General features: G+C 47.0%; 1 long non-coding RNA gene and 1 pseudogene across 1 annotated transcript; both read left to right on the forward strand.

Annotated features, from left to right (window-relative positions):
• Positions 1–1,932: 1,932 nt before the first annotated feature.
• Positions 1,933–18,999, forward strand: LOC109752443 (putative serine/threonine-protein kinase-like protein CCR3; annotated as a pseudogene).
• On the forward strand, positions 8,962–12,962 carry LOC123496974 (uncharacterized). The gene is made up of 3 exons (XR_006669134.2): positions 8,962–9,128; positions 9,546–9,689; positions 9,794–12,962. It is a non-coding gene; the product is annotated as an uncharacterized lncRNA (long non-coding RNA).
• Positions 19,000–22,198: the final 3,199 nt, after the last annotated feature.

Below are 22,198 nucleotides of genomic sequence, written 5' to 3' on the forward strand. Positions count from 1 at the left end.
GAGTTGCATGTTGCGGATGTCGTCGATGATCACAAGATCAAGATGGATGCAGTGCGCTTGAAGATTAGAAAGATTAGAAAATATGCCATTCATACCGAGGCTTGGTATCATTATGCCGTTGGATCAATTGTTACCGTGGTTGCGATTATGATCGTATTTGTTTTCGCATTGAAATGTTTTACATAGTTCAATGTATGGTTTAATTAATTAGATGCTCCGGAGAGCTATATATATGTTGTTAGATGAGAACTATGTATGTACTTTGGTTTATTGTGATGATGAACTTCTATTAATTTGGTCACTTAATTATCTATTCATGATGTTCTGTAATGGTTTTTGACACACTTAATTATATATAATGCACGCAGATGAACCGGCAATGGATGTACGGTGACAGACACACCTCCGAGTACATTAAGGGCGTGCATGATTTTCTCGAAGTGGCTGAGGCAAACAAGCAGAATGATTTTATGTGTTGTCCATGCCCTACATGTGGGAATATGAAGTCTTACTCTGACCGGAAAATCCTTCACATCCACCTGCTTTACAAGGGTTTCATGCCACACTATAATGTTTGGACGAGGCACGTGGAGGACCTTCTGTCCCGGTTCATGTAAGAACCGGGACTAAAGAGTTAGGGCTTTAGTAACGACCCTTTAGTCCCGGTTCGAAAACCGGGACAAAAGGCCCTTACCAACCGGGGTAAAAGCCCCTTTTTCTACTAGTGTCAAGTTCCACGGCAGGGGATCATGAACTCATGTTCCGAACTCACGATAAACTTCAATCCTCCAGCAAAACTTTGTCTGCAGATTAGTAATGCATGTGTCTTTTGGACCCAACAACACTAGAGTTTAAGTAACCAGTGTTAGATAGTTAGATAGAGTTATTCGTTTATCTTTCAAACTCATCTATCTCTTCTTCTGTCCGGCTCCTTCTCTCTTTGTAATCTCCTTTCCTCCTCGTGTACGAACTCTTGAGGATTCCTAGCGACCTCCCAAAACTTGTAACCCACGACAACTTATCAATATATACAGCGGCCCGATACCAAAGGGTTCAACGCTTCTCCAATCTTTACAACCAGTATTTCAAACCAAATGCACGTTAGGCCTCCAGAGGAAGCATGCGATGGAGCTTAATTACCCCTCGAAAGATCCCCTAATCACAGCTTTAAAATGGTGTTGAGATGAACAGGCTCTCTGCCCGTTGTGATGGTGGACCATATGGATGCCTCGATCGACCATAACCTCATCTTAGTGGCAATTAATATTTGGGAACGCGTTTTAGAGCATTGAGCTTGTGGGGAGCATGTGAGTTTGTCGCTCGACCGAGTGGTTCGAGAGCCGAGACCACATGGCCGGCCTCAGTAGGCGAAAAGAGCTAGCCAGATGCGGATCCATCTACCAACGACTGATTAACATGAATGGACCTCAGTTTTCTTTTGCGAGCAATGAATGGAACTCAGGTACACTAACGGTTAGAAATTAAGAAGTGACTTAATCACAAGAATGAAAATTCTGATAGATTGAGAACGTTAGTGGCGTTACAATCAATTGAGGCGAGTAGGCCGAAACACACTGACATATTGCAATAGCTGCTTAAATCTTACCAAGATTTTCTTATGAACGATCCGGCCATAAACTGAACAACTAATGATAACCTTTTTTTTGCGAGTTACTAATGAGAACCTTTGCCTTTAGCTCTAATAAGTATTATTTAACGAATTAGATAATCTTTCTACTGTATATATGCAAAGCGTGTTGATCTAGGGGCATGTATAACCGGACTCACACTTTGTCTCTTTACATCCGGGCAGACAATGAGGACAATACCTGGACAGGAGAGGTTTAGGGCGCTGCGGCCTGGCGGGGAAGAAGGCGGGAAGAGTTGAGGGATGTTTGAGTGTGTGCGGGCGTGCTTGCTGTGTGCTTGAGTTTGTGCTGCCGGCCGGCGTGCATGCTTTGCACTTGCTGTGTGAGCTGCTGTGTGCCGGCATGCCTCCTCTCCTCTGTCCTTGCGTCTCTGTACTCATCTGCTGAATCTCCGCTGCAGAAGTTTCACGGCAACCAAGGAGCAGCATACAGGAGCCATCCTTTCGAGGCTCGACCTTGTGTGCAGAGAGATCCGGCTGCCATGGCGCTGTGGACTGGGCTGGGTCAGGCGGCGACGGTGGCGCAGCTGGTCGGCGCGGACGTCGGCGGGCTAATCTCCATGATCGTGCAGGCCGCTCTGACTGCTCGGCAGAACAGATCGGAGTGCGAGCAGCTCGCGCGTCGGCTCCTCATGATCGCCCAGCTGCTTCCGCACGTGCAGGAGCCGGAGGCAATGCAACCGCTGGCGGGGCTAGGTGACACACTCCGGGACGCCCACGAGCTCGTCGTGTCCTGCCAGGGAAGGAGCGCGGCGTACCAGTTTGTCATGGCCGGCAGGAGGGCCGAAAGATTCAGGGAGGTCCAGAGCAAGATCGACTCCTACCTCATCGTGTTTCCCGTGATCAGCCACAGCGGCATCACGCGCCGCCTCGAACGGATCTACAATGTCCTTGTCCCAAATGACTCCACCAGTATTGAACCGTCTCCACTTCCACATCGGCAGGTATGTACAACCTCAATACTAATTACAGAAATTGATATGTATGTTGGTCATGAACGGTATTTGTCACTGTTTATTTGTGGTCTCTTTTTCAGGGGTCTACAGAGGTGGCACAAGAGGTACTGCTGCATGAAACCCAGGAATTCACGTTGGTGGAGATCATGGCTGCCACCAATAACTTCGCCCTTGATAATAAGATTGGTTGCGGCGGCTTTGGAACAGTGTACAAGGGCAGTCTTCAGGATGGGCGAGAGGTGGCCATCAAGCACACCATCAGTAACTATCGGGGAGCCGTAGAAGATTTCAACACAGAGGTCGCCATCCTATCACGGCTCAGACACAAACACATCATCCGCCTCCTTGGATCGTGTGTGACTCTGAGTATGGACAAGCACCTGCTAACCACAACGCAAAAGAAAAAAAAAAGGCCTGCTAACCAGGTGGAGAAAAGAGCCGGAAGTGCCAGAGACGTTGATTGTCTATGAGTACATGGAGAATGGCACACTCTTTGACCACCTGCACCCTTATAAGGCCGGCTCCTCTTCGCTGTCGCCGGTGACAATGTCCTGGAAGGTGCGCGCCAATGTGCTCCTGGAAAAGAAGGATTATTATGCTGTTAACGGAGTAGCAGTGATTGATGCAGCATGGTTTCAGATGTGAAACGTTCCATGGTGCTGAGATTGGAGAATGGCTGAGGGTCTTTCTTTCCTCTCCGTTCAAGCAATTTCTTCAGAAAATAATAATAATGATGTCCAGCTATATGTTGTTGTAGTTTAGAAGGCTGTTGTGTGACTATGGATTGATGTCGATCGGCAGTTGGGCCTGCTTTTGCCTTGTTTCGCCTGCACCAACATGGAAAGAAATCTGGTGGTATCCCACCCTCAAATGCAGGCTTGTAAACCACGCCGCCCAATTGGTTCATCAAGAAGTTCATCTCTGATAGGTAATGGGTGGCGGTTCTTCATTGTGATATCGTTGAGATGATGGTAATCGACACAGAAGCCCCATTCTTCGTCCCTTTTTAGCACCAGAAGGACCGGGGAGGCAAAAGGACTTCAGGACTTCGGCTGTGCTGGATAATGCCTTGGATGAACCAGTCAGTCACTTGAGCTTCCATTTCATCTTTTTGAGCTGGGCCTCGTGTTTGTTGAGTAATGTGATTGTATTAGAAAACATAGTTTAGACTAGGAAATATTCTGGCTTGCCTTGTACTCCAAGTAGATCATGTACTCCTATATATATGTCCACAAGGCTCAAGCAATACAATTAACAATTCCACCAATCCCTCTCTCTCTCTTCTAACATGGTATCTATCGCAAGTCGATCCTAAACCCTAGCCGCCATCGCTTCCGCACGTGCGGGGTTGGCCGGCGCTCGGGTGCTTCCCCAGCGAGATGGGCGAGCTGGGGGGCTGATTGCTTTTTTCTATTATGAATGAAGGGTGTGTATGCAAAATATCAGGGACTATTTTGTAAATTCAAAACTAACCACTTTCTAACACCATTTGTGTTGAACCGTTACGCCACATCAGCAAATATGGGACCCACCTTTCATAATTGTGCTTAAAACAGCCTAAGCGGCCGATTAGTGTTTTCTGTAAAAGATTAAGCTCAGAATCAGTTCTTTCTGGCAGAAATTCATAGAAGAGTGTTTTCTACAAACGTAGACTTCAATGTGGTGGTTTTTTGCAATTCACTCGTTCATTTGTGGTCTCTTTTGCAGGAGCCTACAGAAGTTGCTCAGGAGGTACCACCGCATGGAACCCAGGAATTCACATTGGCGGAGATCATGGCCGCCACCAATAATTTCGCCCTTGACACCAAGATCCATTGTGGTAGTTCTGGAACGGTGTACAGGGGCAGGCTTCACGATGGGCGAGAGGTGGCCATCAAGCACTTCAATTACCATGAGTACTCTGTAAAGGACTTTAGCACAGAGCTCGACAACCTATCACGGCTCCGACACAAACACATCATCTGCCTTCTTGGATCGTGTGTGACTGTGACCAAGGACAAGCGTCTACAAACCACCCTGCAAAAGAAAAAAAGGGCCTGCTAACCAGATGGAGAAAGGAGCCGGAGAGGTTGATCGTCTATGAATACATGGAGAATGGCACGCTCTTTGACCACCTCCATTCTGATCATGGCTCCTCCACGCTGTCGCCAGTGACGGTGTCCTGGAAGATGCGCATGGATATGCTCCTTGGCGTGTCGCGCGCCATCGAGCACATGCACTGTCATGCCATCCCACCAATTATCCATCGAGACATAAAGTCGGCTAACATCGTTTTCGACGCTAGTTGGGTGCCGCGTGTGGGAGACTTTGGCTTGTCGGTCGCTTGGAACATAACGCGTGATGAGGAGGGGATGGAATGCATTGCTGCTGGAACACTTGGGTACCTTGACCCTGAGTGCCACGTTACATTCCTTCTGAAACTGGCAAGCGACGTGTACAGCCTGGGCGTGCTGATGCTTGAGATTCTGACTAGGAAAAAGGTAGTTTACTATGGGGAGAAGGGAAATACTAGTTTGACAATCTTCGCACTCCGCGCATAAAGGCTGGTAATCTTGGGGAGTTGTTGGACAGGCGACCATCACTGGAGCCAACGCCATGGGAGCTGCAAGCACCAGTAGAAAACAGGGATTTGGGCCAGGCTGGGCCAGCCCATCACTAGTAGAAAACAGGGCTTTGATCACAGCTTAATATATCTATTAGTCCTGGTTGTAATATAAGCCGGGACTAATGTAAGCATTAGTCCTGGTTCGAGCGGCTAAAGGCATTAGTCCCGGTTCAAATGGGACCTTTAGTCCCGGTTTGAGACACGAACCGGGACTAAAGGTGCAATGCCCTTTAGTCCCGGTTCGTATCTCAAACCGGGACTAAAGATTAGACCTATAGTCCCGGTTTGAGACACGAACCGGGACAAAGAGGTTCGTGTCTCAAACTCTACACTCCCCCCCCCCCCCCCCCCCCCCCCTCCCCGCGCGTGTATCGCCATTTCAGTTTTGAGAAAAACAAAAAAAATGATAAAAACTTCAAAAAATAAAATCCTTCGAGATGTAGTTATATTACTACATCTACTAGTTAGGAAAATTAAAAAACATAAATTTGGACATGTTTTGCAAAAAAGTGTTATGAAAAAGTGAAACGGCTATAACTTTTGCATACGATGTCGGAAAAAACGTATAATATATCAAAATGTTCAGCACGAAAATCACAAAAAGCAGTCCAGATGGGCGCCTAAAACGTTCGGGCTAACTGACACCACCCATATTCAGCCCAAATGTAGGGTTGATATGGGGGCGCCTGGGGGCGACCGCTAAGTCGGACCCGGCCCACGCTGGATCAACGACCCCACTTATATTCCTCCACATCTACTCGCCAGACCAAACAATAGCCACTTCACTCCTCTCTCCTACCCAAGCTCCCATCCGACGAATCTCCGTCCTTCTCCGGCATGGCGGGCAGTGGATCCGATGACGACTGGTACATATTCGTCGGCATGGCGGGCAGTGGATCCGATGACGACCGGTACATATTCGTCAACTGGGGTGTCTTCCTGTGCGGTTTGGAGGAGGAAATGGCTGTCCTCATTGCACTCCGCCGCTCCCGCGAGGACAGAGCCCGACCGACAGCTGGATCTGTCTAGCGCGAGCCCATTAACGGTATGCCGGAGTGCGAGTCCATTGTGCTTGGATCCTCCGAGGCTGGATCATCGCGGTCCTCTCGGGAGCCTTCAATCTCACTTTTCTCATCACCGGTACGTCGAAGTACGAGCCCTACCGGGCCCGGTGTGCCCGTCGTGGAAGGAGGGGATGAATCCCGCCGAGGCCGACTCGCTGCCGACATGGCGGTGGCTGATGCGGTGGTGCGCGCAGCCGCAAAGGAGAAAGCCATCCGCGCCCGCATCGGGATGAAGCTGCAGCGGAGGAACACGCGCGCCCTCTTCCGAGAGCAGAATCGGGCGGGTTGGGCCATAGCCGGACTGCCCCTCAAGGAGAAGAAGGAGTACAACAGCGAGTCAGACAACTCCGACGATGAGCAGATCCGGCTCGATCCATACCGCGTCTTCGACCACTACTTCCGTGAGAAGGACGGCAAGGGCGCCTGGAAAGGCAAGGGCAGCCGTGGATGATCTTCTTCATACCCAGTATGTGGGTTAAACATGCTAATTTTTGGTAGTCTGATGACATGTCCTGATGTAGTAGCCAGACGAAACGTGTAATGCATCGTTACATAGTTGCATGAGTTTGTATGGTTTAAGGTGTGCTAATTGAGGTGTCCGGTTGTGAGAAGTGAAATTTGAGTATGTGCTGCTCACTCGTACTCCCAAGCTATATTGTATTTGAACAAGTTGCAGCTTTGAAAAATGAACGAATAATACTAAAATATTTCTATTCTTTATGCAGATGTGACTTGTGAATCAACTGTGGAGATTTAGTCATCGTCCGGTGCAGCGCCCCAGATCATCATGATTCGACATGTCCACCCCCCACTGCTGCATCCAGTATACACAGGGGTGCCGGATCCGTGTGCCCCGACCACCACGCCGACAAGTTGGTCACATGGTTAGAAATTAATAGAGTGTATTGCAAAAAACATCAACATTGAAGGCTAGAGTTGCAGAAATCACAAGTCTACAGTTTTGTGTCAAAAATCATTAATTTCAGGGCTATTTTTTTTTGCAAAAAACACTAGTCGCCCGATCTGACCGCTTCAATGACGATTATGATAGGTGGGTCACGCTGGACAGGGTGATGTGGCAGAAATATTTGCCACATGGGTGCTTTGACTGGTCAATCCCTTCTCCCCCTCCTCTATCTCTCTCTCTATAGTGGGCGCCCGTCATCCCCTGCTTCCTCCGACGCCTACTCCTCCTAGCCGCCGCATTCATGTCGAGGAACCCCCGAGCCCGGCGGAGGCAGGGAAGTGGTTGGGGGTGGGGAAGGGGATAGGGGTGGTGCGCCGTCGCGCCGCCTCACCAGCGCTCCCCATCACCGGCTACAGCGACCAGCGACGGCGGTTCGATTCCTGGCCGGATCCCCTCGGATCCGGTGCGGGTCAACGCGAGGAGGTTCATGGCGGCTGCTTGGCGTGAATGGTACAGGATTTGCGGCGCAGGCTCCTGGCTCCAGTCGACTACGGCGGAAGGGTAGCACGGCGGCGGTACTACGGTGCTGGTTGCTGCTCGCGCAAGTGCACGGCTGCTGCTCGCGCCTGTGCGCGACCGGCGTGGCTTTGCTTGCTCCGGTGCGCGCCCGGCACGGCTGCTGCTAGCGCCCATGCACGATCGGCGTGGCTGGGGCTTGCTCCTGCTCGCGACCGGTGCGTGCGTGGGCGGCGTGGCTGTTGTTTGCTCCAGTGAGCGGCCAGCCGCCGCCGCTGCTCGCGCCCGTGCAGCTATGGGTAAGGAGGTGGTCGGGCGAGGTGGGCGGCCATAGGCCCTCGCCGGCTGGGAAAGACAGTGGATGGAGGGAGTGGATGCCGGCGGCGTGATTTTTAGAGAGAGAGAGAGAGAGAGGGGGAGGGAGAGAGGAGAGAGTCGAAGAAGGAGACTAGTCAACATGCCTAGTTGGCATTTTTCTGCCAAGCTAGCTCCTGGCGAGTGGGACCCACCTGTCATAATCATCATCAAAATGGTCAAACCGGGCCACTAGTGTTTTTTTCAAAAAATTAGTCTCAGAATTAGTGTTTTTGGCAAAAAAATATAGAATCGTGACTTCTGCAATCCTATACTTCAATGTCGATGTTTTTTGCAATTCATTCAAATTAATGCGTCTGGGTCTTATGGAAGGTAAATCATTGTATTTTGCAAGTGGCTAAACATGTTGCCTTTGTTTGAGAATTGATGTTGTCATGCCTTACCAATTCAACGAACTTGAAGATAGGACTAAGATTAAACTTGTAACGAGTTCCTATAATCTATAATGCTTCAATAGTAGTAAGGAACCAGCAATAATCAGATTAGCATCATCATTATAGTAGTTCTAATTTGTTTGAATGAAAGGAGTAAACTTGTTCTCGTTTTTTCTGATGCTATAGTTGTCTTACCTCCATCCTCAACATGGTGTAGTTTTCCTGCTGGGAAGTTTTGAACCGTATTCTATCGGAGATAATTTTATTGACTAAACGTGTAGGCCTCACATGCACCTTCCACACAATGTTTTAAATAGCGGGCTATGAAAAATAGCGGCGGGCCTCCAAATCAACTATAGCGGGTTAAAGCGGGCTATAGCAGGCTATTTATGAAGGCGACCATTTAGCGGCACCCTGCTGAAAAGGCTATAGCTCCCGGCTATTTCAAACTATGCTTCCACTCCAATACAGCCTGCCTCATCTCTATATGATTGGGCCCAAGTCAACCTTGTTTGCTTAGCAGTATATACTATTATAAGTTTCTTTCGTGCAACCAACGAGGAGTTTACCGTATCTTCCCACCAGCCGGATCTAAATTAAAGCTTGGTTGCTGCTGCGGGGTGTGATCCACATCTCCAAAGAGCAAACAACAAGTCGATTGATCTCCTTCAACCTTTCGCCAGGTTAGTCATCTCCCTTAATGCTTAATTTCGTTTAGATCGTCGACCACGGAGTGGCTCCCCCATTTCCATCCCCAATGTTGCAAGCGTTTTTAAGATAGAAATGGTCTCCCGGGGTTCCATTTCATTGAAATGCAACCCAAATGAAATAAGCTAGGGAGGAATGGGAAATAGTTGGCCGTCTTCTATGTGAGGATCAAACAAGTTTTCCAATATAGTTCTTTAGGTGGGCATAGTTTCAGCCTTTGCTAGTAGTTAATAGCTGCCCGCCTGCAAAGTTTAGGCAGCCATTGGTGCGTACTAGCCAGATTCCACGCTGCTCCTTGATCTGGAGAGCAGAGGAGTGGAGATTGGAGAGGATGGCTACTATTTTTGAATGTCACGCCTGTTCTATCAGCTCACGTTGTTTTTCTTTCTCAGGAAGATTTAAGATCATCGTATCAGTTAAGCCTGATGGGGGAGATGGACAGTACGTGTTTTAGACTACATCAGCTTGAAGCCATTACAAACAACTTCTCAAAGGATCAAAAAGTAGGCAGCGGCGGGTATGCAGATGTTTACAAGGTACACAACCTATTTTTTTTCTATCTCTAGTTCGCAAGTAGTAAATACTTGCGAACCGACGCCATGCACACTGTAGATCTCAGACATCGCATGCCCACCACCAGAATCCAAGGAGGATAGCACGCACGACAAGAAGACAAGGAGCAGACCGAGGAGGGGTTGGGGGACGGTGGCCGGCGGCTCTGAAGCTTGAGGAAGAGAGAAAATGGGAGAAAAGGGGCCATGCGGTGGGGGCGCTACAACCATGTGGTGACGGCCAGTGGTTCCATTCAGCGGCGGCAGCCGTCAGCAGGACGAGCAATCTATTTTCCATTATTTTTTCCTTGTATATATATATATATAAACAGCCGCTTTGGGTCGGGTATGGAGTTAGTTTAGAAGCGGGCCAACACAGTTTCAGATTAATTAGCATTTAATTAGTGTAAAAGACAATATTGCCTTTTTAAATTTTTTCGAGGGGTGTGTACTGAAGCAGAGACCAAATAATAATAGCACCGATCGCTAGCTCAGTCGCGCTAACAAGTTATTTTAACAGGCGGTGCATAATGGGGAAGAGATTGTTGTGAAGAAGTTTTATCATATGCCTGGACTTGGTGATGAGACGTTTCAAAATGAATTCCGTAATCTTAACAAGCCTCGTCACAAAAATATCATACGGTTAATTGGCTACTGCTATGAAAAGCAGTATAGATGCTTTGAACACCATGGGGATATTGTTTTCGCGGAGATAAGAGACCAACTTCTTTGCTTCGAGTATATGCAGTCTGGAAGCCTCGATAAACATATTGGAGATAATTATATTATGACCAACAGTTTGTGGTATGTATTACCACTAGTTTGAATGACAACAATGAATACTTATGAGGAGTGCACCCATTTTTCTCCTTTGTCTTTTTTTTTCCTTGTAATGGCAGATGAATCTTGTGTACTTGATTCGCCCACATGTTATAAAATCATTCAAGGGACCTGCGACGGCTTAAATCACCTTCACAGTGCGCAGCCAAAACCAATTTTTCATATGGACTTAACGCCTTCTAATATATTGCTCGATAAGGACATGACGCCCAAAATTACAGATTTTTCTTTGTCAACACTTGTTGCTTCAACAGAAGAAGAGTATCAATCAGACAGGATGATAGGAACACCGTAAGTTGACATTTATCATGCATAGTGTAAGTGGGCTGTGTGTTGATGTATTGTTTTTAAACCAAATTTTATTTGTATTTGCACTAACCATGTCAATATCTTATGCTTATGATATCATGCAGCGGGTAAATGCCACCGGAATACATAAACAATCGTATTATATCAAACAAGTTTGACGTGTTTAGTTTGGGCATCATAATATTAAGAATGATGGCCGGAAATAAGGACAACTACCGTGCTCATCCTGGATTCTCTCGAATACAATTTATCGAGCTGGTAAGGAAAATTATGTTTTCTCTATAGCACGAACATACATGCATGGAGATACATAGGACTTCTCCACATCATACGTCCATACGTTTGCACACAATCTAGGTGCACTATCTTCCTAGGGAAGTTTAGTTTATCCATTTTCGCATGCAGGTACGCCAAAACTGGAAGAGAAGGTTGCACGGAACGTTGGAGTACCCATCACACGACATAGACATTCTACGAGTGTGTACATGTGCTGAGATAGCAGTAGGATGTGTGAATGTCGACCAAGAAAAGAGACCCTGCATAGAGGATATTGTCGGTGAGCTGGAGGAGCTAGAAGCTAAAATTAAGAGAATAATATCACTGCCTCCTAAAGAGGCAAAAGACTTAATTCTGCAGGTACGTATACATAGCATATATAGTAACCTGTAGTAATTAGTAGTATTACCTTACTTTGTACTGTTCTTCATCATATGCTAGTATTACACTAGCTCATGATAATAGCCAGAAGTAGATGAACGTCCCTGCCTGCTATTGGTCGCTTAGGGTACGGCTGACTGCCAGAGCCATGTTTTTGGCAGTAGTGTGTCATGGCTGCGTCAGCTAGCCCATGCCCTCTCCTTCAAAAAAAAATCTCAGGTCCTGATGTAGTGAATGACAGTTTCGTCTTTTTTTTCCTATGAGCAGACTCGTTGTCTGGCAGTATGGGGTCACACGAATTTGTAGAAGTAAGAGAACTTATTTGCCATAAAAAAAATTCTGGTTTCCCATAAGCAATTTGAGAACGAGGGTGATCTTCTTATGGCACTGAAGCACCCGAATATAGTGCGACTAGTGGGCTACTGCTATGAAACGGAAATTTCACTTATGCCTTATGAAGGAAAATTCGTTTCAGCTGAAAAAACTGAACTTTTTCTTTGCTTGGAATATATGCCTCGTGGAAGTCTTCACGATTACATTTCAGGTATTACATATAGATATTCTCTTTGAACAATTTCAGGTTTCTCTATGTTTCATGTCGAGTTAGGATTTTGTGCTATATGGGGGCAGTGTTCCCCGTAACATCTGGTCATCGATTCCTCATCTGTGGTGAAAATGAGAGATCTAACAAATGAACGTATTAAAGGCCGTTTATATCTACGGATGTACAAACCCCAGTACCATCGTGTACGAGGGCTTGGTGCGTGGTAGGTTGGATGGTGGCGGTTTGGGCTTAGTTTGGGTTGTTGGTGCACAGGCACAGGCACAGGCATATATGCACACCATGCAGCAAATGCACCTTTACGCACACTCTAACACGCATGCAACACAAGGGTACATGCAGATACACACTCCATATCTTTCTGCTCTTCTGTCCAACTACCTGACCCGGCCGGCGCTCATTTACCCTGCCGAAAATGTCTAGGCCTGGCCGCACATCACACGAGCTTCGGCACATGATCGAGCTTGACATACACAAGGCACGCATGGGCTCGCAATCTAGAGAACCTAAACGACCCTGACTAGGAGACCATCGAACCCAGCCTACACTAGAACAGTAGTGCCGCACAGGGGAAGATAGCAAGGAAACATCCACTATGGGTACATCCAAAACAAACTATTAACACGGCAGCTGCTACTGGAACATTGTAAGTGAAGAACATTCTTCTTATTTACCACATTTTAGTAATTGACAGAATATGTTCTCTCTACTTTTCTCTTATAACAGCTCATTTTTCTGCTACAGAGGTTACATGTCACTAGAATACCAGCTACGAGGTACAATCACACCAATGGCCGACATATTCAGTTTGGGTGTGATAATCATGGAGGTAATAACAGGGCACAGGGACTACCCATATGATATTAGAAGGTCTTCGAAGGACTTCATCAAAGAAGTAAGAAAAATCAGTTTGAACTTCTGAGACGAAGGTCCATCGTCATAAGGCTATATGATATTACCATTGTATAGTAACATCCAAATTTGTGTTCAATTTCACAGGAAATGCAAAAATGGAGAAATAAGCTGCAAAAGGAACCAGGATATACAACACTAGAAATAGACTGCCAACAAATAGAAAGATACATTCAAATAGGTCTAATCTGTGTGAATCCTGAGTGGTCAAAAAGGCCTACAATGAAGAAAATCATAGATATGCTTCAAGGGGTGGAAAGTATGAATTGGTATATTTGCAACAAGGTAATAACATCACTTGTAGCCTATGATAACACCACTGTATTGTGTAGCATATAATGTACTTAGTGTGCTTATGTCCTACGCTAAGTTAATAATGATATAATTTGTCGCAAATACTGGTCCGTATTGGAAGTAGCAACCTAGAAGCTAGGACTAAGCTATGTGCTCAATGCCTACCTTGTATGACATTTTGCAACTTAAATTCCTTCTGAACAAAACTTTCTTCAGTATACTGTAATTAGGGTACTGCTAAATAGTGTTACTAGAATTCCTAGTCTGCATCTGACCCTTGTATGTAATGATAGGGCGTTTTGGCTAGAACTCATCAGTAAAAAGGTCTAATTAATTTTATTAGAAATGGAGGTTGAGGTTAAAACCTCTGGCCTCTGCATCATTTAGACGCACAGCCGCAGTCTAAATGATTTTGTAGCATTCACCTTTTATGTGCAAGAATGAACAACTTTTGAATAAAGTGAATCAAATCTGTGTTGCATCACTACTGAAGTAAAAAAAATCTTTTAGTACAAGCTTACAATGGTTCTGAAAAAGTAGTTGTTCTGAAGTTAAACTTCGAAACTTTGATCACTCTTATAAAACGTTTAGATTATATACTTTGTATGTAGTGGTTGGGTTGAAATGTACAAGTCTATTCGGAATTAGAATGCTAATCAACTTATTTTTTCGAGATCATGTCTATGTTGAAAGTAACAGCATTAAAACACCCGAGAGATTATAAATCAAGGAAAATCTAACCAGCAATCTGGTGCATTCCAGCTATCAATCGATGATATCCAGGAGGAGCCGTAGATTACAACCCAAAGAGGTTGTCACAACAATATACATTGCTTCTATGTTCCTGGTATTGCCCTTTATAAATCTTCAAGGAGTGTTTAACTGATTAACAGTTCCATAACCTGATCAATTCTTGTATAATTGAAGTTAGCTTTGATTTGACTACAGGGATTTGGATCTCCCATAAGTACTTTCTCCTCGCGAGAGTCATTTATCTTTGACAACCGCTACAGCAAGCATTTAACTTTTTTGGTTTCCAGTCCTAGTTGTAGCCACTACATGTCACATATCTGAAAGTGTGTCCTTCGCTCGAAGAGAAATATTCAGCACCAGGGACGTGGTTTTGACGAAAAGATGAGACATCAATGCCTATGGGAGTTTGTATAAGTTTACCGCCAAATGTTAACTGCGGTACTGGTAGTTGGAACCACAAATTACTTGACAAGGGCGCACACTGGGAAACATTTATTTGACTGCCTTTTGCGGTTCCTGCTGTTGCGCACAAAAATGAAGGGCTGGTGTTGTACGTTTTCAGCTTTGCAAACTGTGTCAGATGATCCGGGCTGACTTCTGCAAACATTCTTTACTTCAGATTAGCAGAAGTACTACGTACCAGATCTATTCTACTCCCTCCGTCTCATAATGTAAGATGTTTTTAAGCTAACATAGCTCGCAAAAACGTCTTATATTGTGTGACAGAGGAGTACTTCTTTAGATCTCGAGTTGATCCCTGTATTGGCACTGCAATAATCCAGTAATTTTATAATTTTGCCTCCCGTAAGTTTTCACTGCGTACCAACCTTTTTCATAAGCATAGTCTGTAGGGAAACGGTTACTATTTCATAGTTAGGTTGCTGCCCTGTCTTCACCGAGTTCATACTCTGTTTCCAGCGCTTCAGAATTGGGGCTACATAGATTGTGTCGATGTTGATGGACTGTGCGGCTAAAACGAAGTGATGGGGTTTCTTTTCCCAAAAAAATTGTATAGCGACCCCGAGCTAGGGTTCCTCCCCTGCTCCCCCCGCCGCCGCCGGCCTCCCTCGCCTCCTCCCGCCGGCACCGGCCGCCGGCGCGCGCGCCCCCCGGCCTTCCTCCCTCCTCTTCCCCCTCCCTCGGCGCTCCCGTCGCCCCCTGAGGCGGCGGAGCGCCCCCCTTCGCCGCCGCCGGCAGTGGCCTCCGGCGTGCCAGGGTGGCGGCGGCGGCGGCGGATGTCCCTTCCCCGCGCGCCTGGTGGAGGAGTCGGGGCTCCCGTGCCCGGAGGCGGTGTTGTTCGGCTGGCGACGGTGGGGCCTGGCGGTGGAGTTCAGCGGGCCTCCGGTGCTCTCGACGCGATGACGTGGCCGTTGGCGACGGGGCGGCGCGGTGGGCGGCTGGCCGGCGGCGCCTGCTCGGCCCAGATCTGGGCCCTTTTGGGCCCCATCTGGGCTGGGTCGGGCCTGTGGTCCGGGGCGCGACGGCGTAGCTCCCTGGTGGTGAGGCGAGGCGGCCGTGGTTGCGATGGTGATGGCTTCGGCGGCCGGCGTGCTGCAACGTGGCTGCGGGGACTGTCCGGACCCGTTGGGATCCGGCCGGGCCAGTGGTGGCCTGGCAAGTCCCTGTCGCTATGTCCGGTCGGCTCCGCGCGGCGGTGGAGGTTGTTCCCTCCTGTCGGCTGCGTTGCGGTTGCCGCCGAGCCCGGTGTCTTCTCGTCCTTCCTCCAGGTCTCGTGTTGGTGGCCTCAGTGAGACAGTGAAGATGGTGCGGTATCCATGGTGGCACAGGCTGTTGGGCAGTGCGCTTCCGTTTGTCTGGGGTGGCGGTGGTGGTTCCGGGGCGGGAGAAATCTCTGGCGGCTTGTTCGCCACCGGCGTGGCTACGCCCGTGGGCGTTGCCGGACCCTCCTGAGGGGCGTCGGTGATACCCCTTCCTCACTACCATCCGCGTACCGGGGGAAACCCTAGGACTTGTTCGGGCAGCAGCGTCGTCGTCGTCACATTTCTTCATGAAGATATTGCTTGGTACGCGAGGCTTCGGAGTGCTTGGCGGGTGGTGGTACTTCTCCGGAGGGTGCAGCGGTTGTCGGCCATCTTTACTTAGTTGAGCTGCCGGCGTTGGCATTTGTTTCTTTTTTCTTTCTCTTCTTTTTCTTTTGGGCTTGTTTGTGCTGCGGCCCCAGCAAACTGGTTGTATCAGTTGGATGTTGCTTTATAATCTAAAGCGGGGAAACCTTTTTTCTTAACAAGATATAACAGTATGCAATTCCAAACAGCTTACATCGCTAGATACAAATAAAATACTCCCTCTGTCCCATAATATATAAATAACCACCCACTGCCACTAGTTTCTGCATTCCTAAATGCTCCTCAATGAGAATCTGATGAACTACAGTTCCTCGACAGAATCAGATCGGTGAATAGCATTAGAGTACAACAAATGTTCCCATCACTTCGGTGGATCCATAGAGGCTATAGCAGAATGATGGATATTGCCAATCACTGAGAGCTGATTCTGGTGATCCATAGAGTACCACCATCCGGCATGGCGGCACGCCATCACAAACGAAACTCACTGAACATGGACCCATAGAGGGAAAATGCAATGCAGCTCTTGGATGCCACACACCCCTGTATGAGAATAGCATTAAACAAGTATCAGAATTTTTTTTAATCTGAAAATTTTGGATATGAAACCTGAGTGCCCGTTATACACCCGTGTTTATTTTTGTGGAGAATGGGTGCCCGTGGAAATGCCAGTAAAAAAGACAAATATCGTATGTGTAGAAAAAAACTGAATGTAACGTATGTCGAACGTAATTCCTACGGCGCGGATACCACGGGCACCATCCCCCATGAAGCTAAACACGTGTGTACAACGGTCACCCGAGTTTCATATTTAAAAATTTCAGAATTTTTTGAATTTTTGTAATATGTTTTTTTGAACTGCAATCATATTTATTCCATTAACCAAAGAGCTCAGCATCATCGCTGGCTACCAAGTTTTGCACAAAATCAGGAGAACCATTTGGCCATAAAGTTGGGAATGATAGCCCTGCCCCTGCACCATACTTCGCTAGAGCGTCTGCAACTATATTACATGCTCTTGGGCAGAAAGTAATACGGAAAAAAATTAAAATTTAGCTGAGTAAAAAAAATATTCTCGAAGATAACACCATTTATCGCCATATTTTGGTCGTCTGACTGAAGCGCTTGCACAAGCTAGGATGCATCTGTTTCAATGTGGACTTCTGATATACCCCATGCCTGGGCAGCCTGCAAGCTCTCGAGACAAGCCATTAATTGCCTCTGCATGTAGTGGTTCTTGGACATGCTATTTTCATATAGGGGTGCGGGGCACCGGAGAGCCACAGATACTCATCCCCGTAGATACACTATATTGAAGGATCAAACAGGAGTACTAGCACCCCAAAGAAACCAGAAATTACATCGAGGTCCAAGAAGAGATAAGCGTTGGGATCGCCTGAGAGAGACCGCCGTAGCTGAGCACCGTAGAGAGAAAGCGAGACGGCGTCACCGTACCGTCGGCATGGACAACCGTGTGGGAGCAGCAGCGGTCTTCCGGAGAGCTTCCTCGAAGCCGCCCTCGCCCCGCAGACCACGGCTTCACTGCCTTCACCCATCGTTGAAGCCCTCCCCTCTCTCGCGCGCGACTTTTGGCGGCGGCTGGCGAAGGAGGGCGTACATCGACGGTGGCAGAGGTTAGCCTCCAATCCCACTTTCTCAAACTCCCGCCTCCTCCCTCTCTCCTCTCGCATCCTCTGTCTCGCGGCGGTGCAGCGGATTTGGGGGCACGGCCGTCCGGCGGATTTCGGGGCGAATTTTTCCGGGGCGCGGCGGTGGCCAGGATCCGAGAGAAAGCGGCCGCGCGAGGGGAAGCAGGCGCCAAGATCTGACGGCTGTGTGCGTGCGTGCTGTGTGCTGAGGAGGTGAGTATGTTCCATGATGAAGGTGCTCACTACTCAGGAGTTTACAGAGGTTGCTGCGGAGGTACTGGCGCATGGAACACAGGAACTTAGGTTGGCTGAGATCTTTGCTGCCACCAATAACTCCATGCTGTCGCCGGTGACGGTGTCCTGGAAGATGCGCATGGATGTGCTCCTCGGCGTGTCGCGCGCCATTGAGCACCTGCACTGTCATGCCAGCCCTCTGATCATCCATCGGGACATCCAGCCGAGTAACATCCTTTTTGACGCGAGCTGGGTGCCGCGTGTATCGGAAATTCGGCTTGTCGATAACCTGGGACATGGCGAGTGAGGAGGGGTTGGAGCTCCCCATTGTAGGCACATATGGGTACGCCGCCCCTGAGTACGTCCACACGGGTCTTTTGAAGCCGGCGAGCGACGTGTGCAGCCTGGGCATGGTGATGCTTGAGGTTCTGACAGGGAAAAAGCCGGTTTCCCTAGAAGAGGAGATGTATGTAGAACTGGCATCCTTTGCACTCCCCATCATTGAGGCTGGTAATATTGAGGAGTTGCTGGATAGGCGACTTTTACCGGAGCCAACGCCATGGCAGTTGCAGGCACTGAAGCGTGTGGCACAGATTGCACGATGTTGCGTCAAGTTGGCCTGGGAGGACCGGCCGGCCATATCAGGCATCCTAGTCAACCTCGAGAGGGTGCATGGATTGATCTGTAGAGATGGGCCAGGTTCAGTTGACGAGTCAGGTTTGTGGCTCTTCTTTGAAAAAGTTTACCTCCGACCGGACTCGCCACATACCAGGAGCGTGTCATCGGCAGGCTACTATATATTCCGATGCTGCGGATGTCGTTACAGATGAAAGGTAGTGTCGTCGCCGTAGTTTAGAAGCCTGATGTAGGATGCACTGCTTTCTGCTTCTTTGTAGAAGAGTTGCAGTCTTGTATGCAGAAACTCAGAAACTGTAATAAGGTAGTCTCGTCCCCTTCAGCTGATCTTGGATCTGATTGTCTTATCAATTTCAAATGAAATGAAATGAAATTTGGGGGGTGATGGTCCTTTTATCGAAAGTATTAGAACAAACAAATCAAATCAGTTCTTGTGCGACAAGTCCAACGTGTCCCTCAATTGCTTTCTTGTCCCAGTGAAGCGTAATGGGGAGATGGACGTGCTTTCTTTTGCGGCAACGTTGGCTGGAGTACTCTGTTGGTTACCTGTAGACGGTGCCTGTTGTTTCACCTTTAGTGCCACATTGCTAGTTTATTCAGAGTTACTTCCTGACCCAATAAGTAGTACTTCCAGGGTTTGAACATGGGTGGCCTCCTAACTGTAAGTGGAGCCTTTTTTTAGCCCTCGTGTTACACTGTCGCTACTCAAGAAATTATCCCATTGTCGCTGCTCAAGAAGTTATATTCAGCTAGGGCTTCAACATGGGTTGCCTCCTAACTTTGGTAGCCTGCTCGAAACCATAGGCCATCTCGATCAGCCTCGGCTCGTACCCCTGCAACCCACCCAAGCATATCCCGAAGGGGACCCCTTTCTCATTGTAACCCGCCGACACAACGATGCCAGGGTGACCACCGATGGCGAGAAGGCTAGAAATATATATCGCTGTTAGGTGCCACAATGGCGTCCAGTTGGCGTTACTTCATCAGATTCTCCAGCCCATTCGCGTTCAGCTCCTTCAGACACCGGATCGTGGCTCTCTCCATGGTGCCAATGCCGTTTGTGTTTTGGCCCGCGATAAGGTCGGGCTGCCCAAAATCTTTCGACCTCTCCTATACCAACATTTTTTTTTGAGCAACAGAGGGTTTCCCCTCCGATTTCCATTAAAGAAACCAGCGAAACAGCATCTGACATGTTTTTAAACCCGCACAACTTAAGCTAGTCCTATTAAAAGCCATAAAGAGTCTCAAAGTAAAACAAAGCCAAGGAGCTACCGAAAGAAAAGAAGCCGGGAGCCAGGCCCCAGAGGATGAGCCGCATACGCAGTCCCCCCGCTTCACTTCGTTGGAGCACCAAACGAAGAGGGATTTTCATTCTTGTCACTGCTGAATTCGAAGAACTCCAAAACGCCAACCTTGCGCAGCCTTGTAGACATCATTTGCTACTTGCACGATGAGTTTTGCCCCCAGCATCAACATTTTTACCTCTGGGTCCCTTTTCTGCAAAATAGCCTAGTCAGAAATCCATCCACATAGCATTTTCACAATTCCCATTGGGTCAGAATTTTTTTTTATCAAATATAATATCATTTTTGCATCTCCAAATCGCCCATAACAGCGCTGAGATGCCAACCAGTACAAGCTTCTTACTATCTTTCTAGAAATTTTTAAGCCAGTTTCCAGGACAATCATCAAGGTCTCTAGGAGTACATTTTAAATCAAACGCACATCTTACTAATGCCCAGATAATTTTGGCTACCGAGCAAGAGTAAAACAAGTGATCAATTGTTTCATCTTTACCGCAGAACACGCAATGTTTATCTCCTTTCCACCCTCTTTTTAACAAGTTATCTCTAGTAAGTACGCTTTTCCTCGCCATAAGCCATAGGAAGAATCTAATTTTAGCAGGAACTTTAATTTTCCACAAGAATTTCCTGGGAAACCCCACATCAATCTTAATCAAATGTCTGTATAAAGACTTGACAAAAAACTTTCTATCAGTGGTCAGCATCCACAGAGGTTTATCTCTACCCCCATGCATCAGAACTTCCTCACATCTCACTTTCATGCTATTCCAAAGTTGCTCAGTGTCACATAAAGTGATCTCCTTAAAGTAAAACCACTCCAACCTTTATCAACATCATCTCTAACTGTTATCCCATGATCATTACTAATAAAGAATAAAGAAGGGTAAGCCTCTTTAAGAGGTTTATCCCCTACCCACCAATCTTCCAAAACCTAGTATTTTTTTCATCCCCCAATTTTTTCTTAATATGTGGGTAGAAGTATTTTCTAACTTCCAAGATATTAGACCAAAACTGGGAGTCCCCACTTTTATGTTTGATTCGAGAGAGACAATTGTCCCCTGCATTTTTTTGATAATACCTGCCAAAAACCCTCATCGTTCTCTATTTTCCACAACCACTTAGCTATCAAAGCAATGTTAAACATCTCAATGTTGGTAATCCCCAGCCCCCCTTGCTGTTTTGGAAGACAACAAGTTTTCCAGTTCACCAGGTGGTACTTCCTTTTATCCTCTTCTGATTGCCATACCATCCTGGATCTGTAGAAATCTATTTTTTTCCTAACTCCAGCTGGTAAAAGATAAAAGGACATCATGTATATAGGAATATTGGATAAGCAGGACTGCACCAAAGTGACTCTACCTGCAATATTTAGTAGTCTACCCTGCCAACAGGCACATCTTTTCTCAATTTTCTCAGTTACATTTTTCCGCATTTTATTTCTAATTCTTTTGTTGGACACAGGTAAGCCAAGATATTTCAGGGGTGTCTCTCCCAGAATGCAGGTGAAAATGACCTGATATAAATCTTTTCTCTCTATAGCTCCCCCAAACAACAATATTTCACTTTGATGAAAATTTATTGTTAGGCCAGACATCTGTTCAAAAGCAGTTAAAATAAATTTCAGATTCCTAGCAGAATTTTCATCATCTTGAATCGGGAAGATAGTGTCATCCGCATATTGTAACATATTGACCCCATTTTCATGGTAATCAGTAAGTACCCCTTTCACAAACCCTTCCATTCTAGCTTTATCTAAAATAATGGCAAGGGCATCAACTGCAAGATCAAACAACAGGGGAGATAAAGAATCACCCTGTCTAAGCCCTTTAAACGTTTTGAAGTAAGGACCTATGTCATCGTTTACTTTGAATCAAACATGCCCCCCCCCCCTCATCGTGTGCATTACCCAGTCACACCATTTATCAGGGAATTTTTCTAATTTGAGCATCTTATGGACAAAGGGCCATTTGATTTTGTCATATGCTTTTTCAAAATCAACTTTGAATAGCATAGCACTTTGTTTTTTTAGTGTGAATAGAATTAAGAGCCTCACGTAGTATCACAACACCCTCCATAACATATCTACCTTTCACAAAGGCAGTTTGAATTGGAGAAATAATTGGGTTAACTACCTTGCTCAGTCTGTTCATCACCACTTTAGTGATAATCTTGAAACTGACATTCAAGAGACAAATTGGCGTAAACTTTTGAATTTGTCTAGCATCTTTAACCTTTGGTACTAGGGTAATAATCCCAT

Source organism: Aegilops tauschii, chromosome 2 (genome assembly GCF_002575655.3).
Source record: "Aegilops tauschii subsp. strangulata cultivar AL8/78 chromosome 2, Aet v6.0, whole genome shotgun sequence".
Classification (NCBI taxonomy): domain Eukaryota; kingdom Viridiplantae; phylum Streptophyta; class Magnoliopsida; order Poales; family Poaceae; genus Aegilops; species Aegilops tauschii.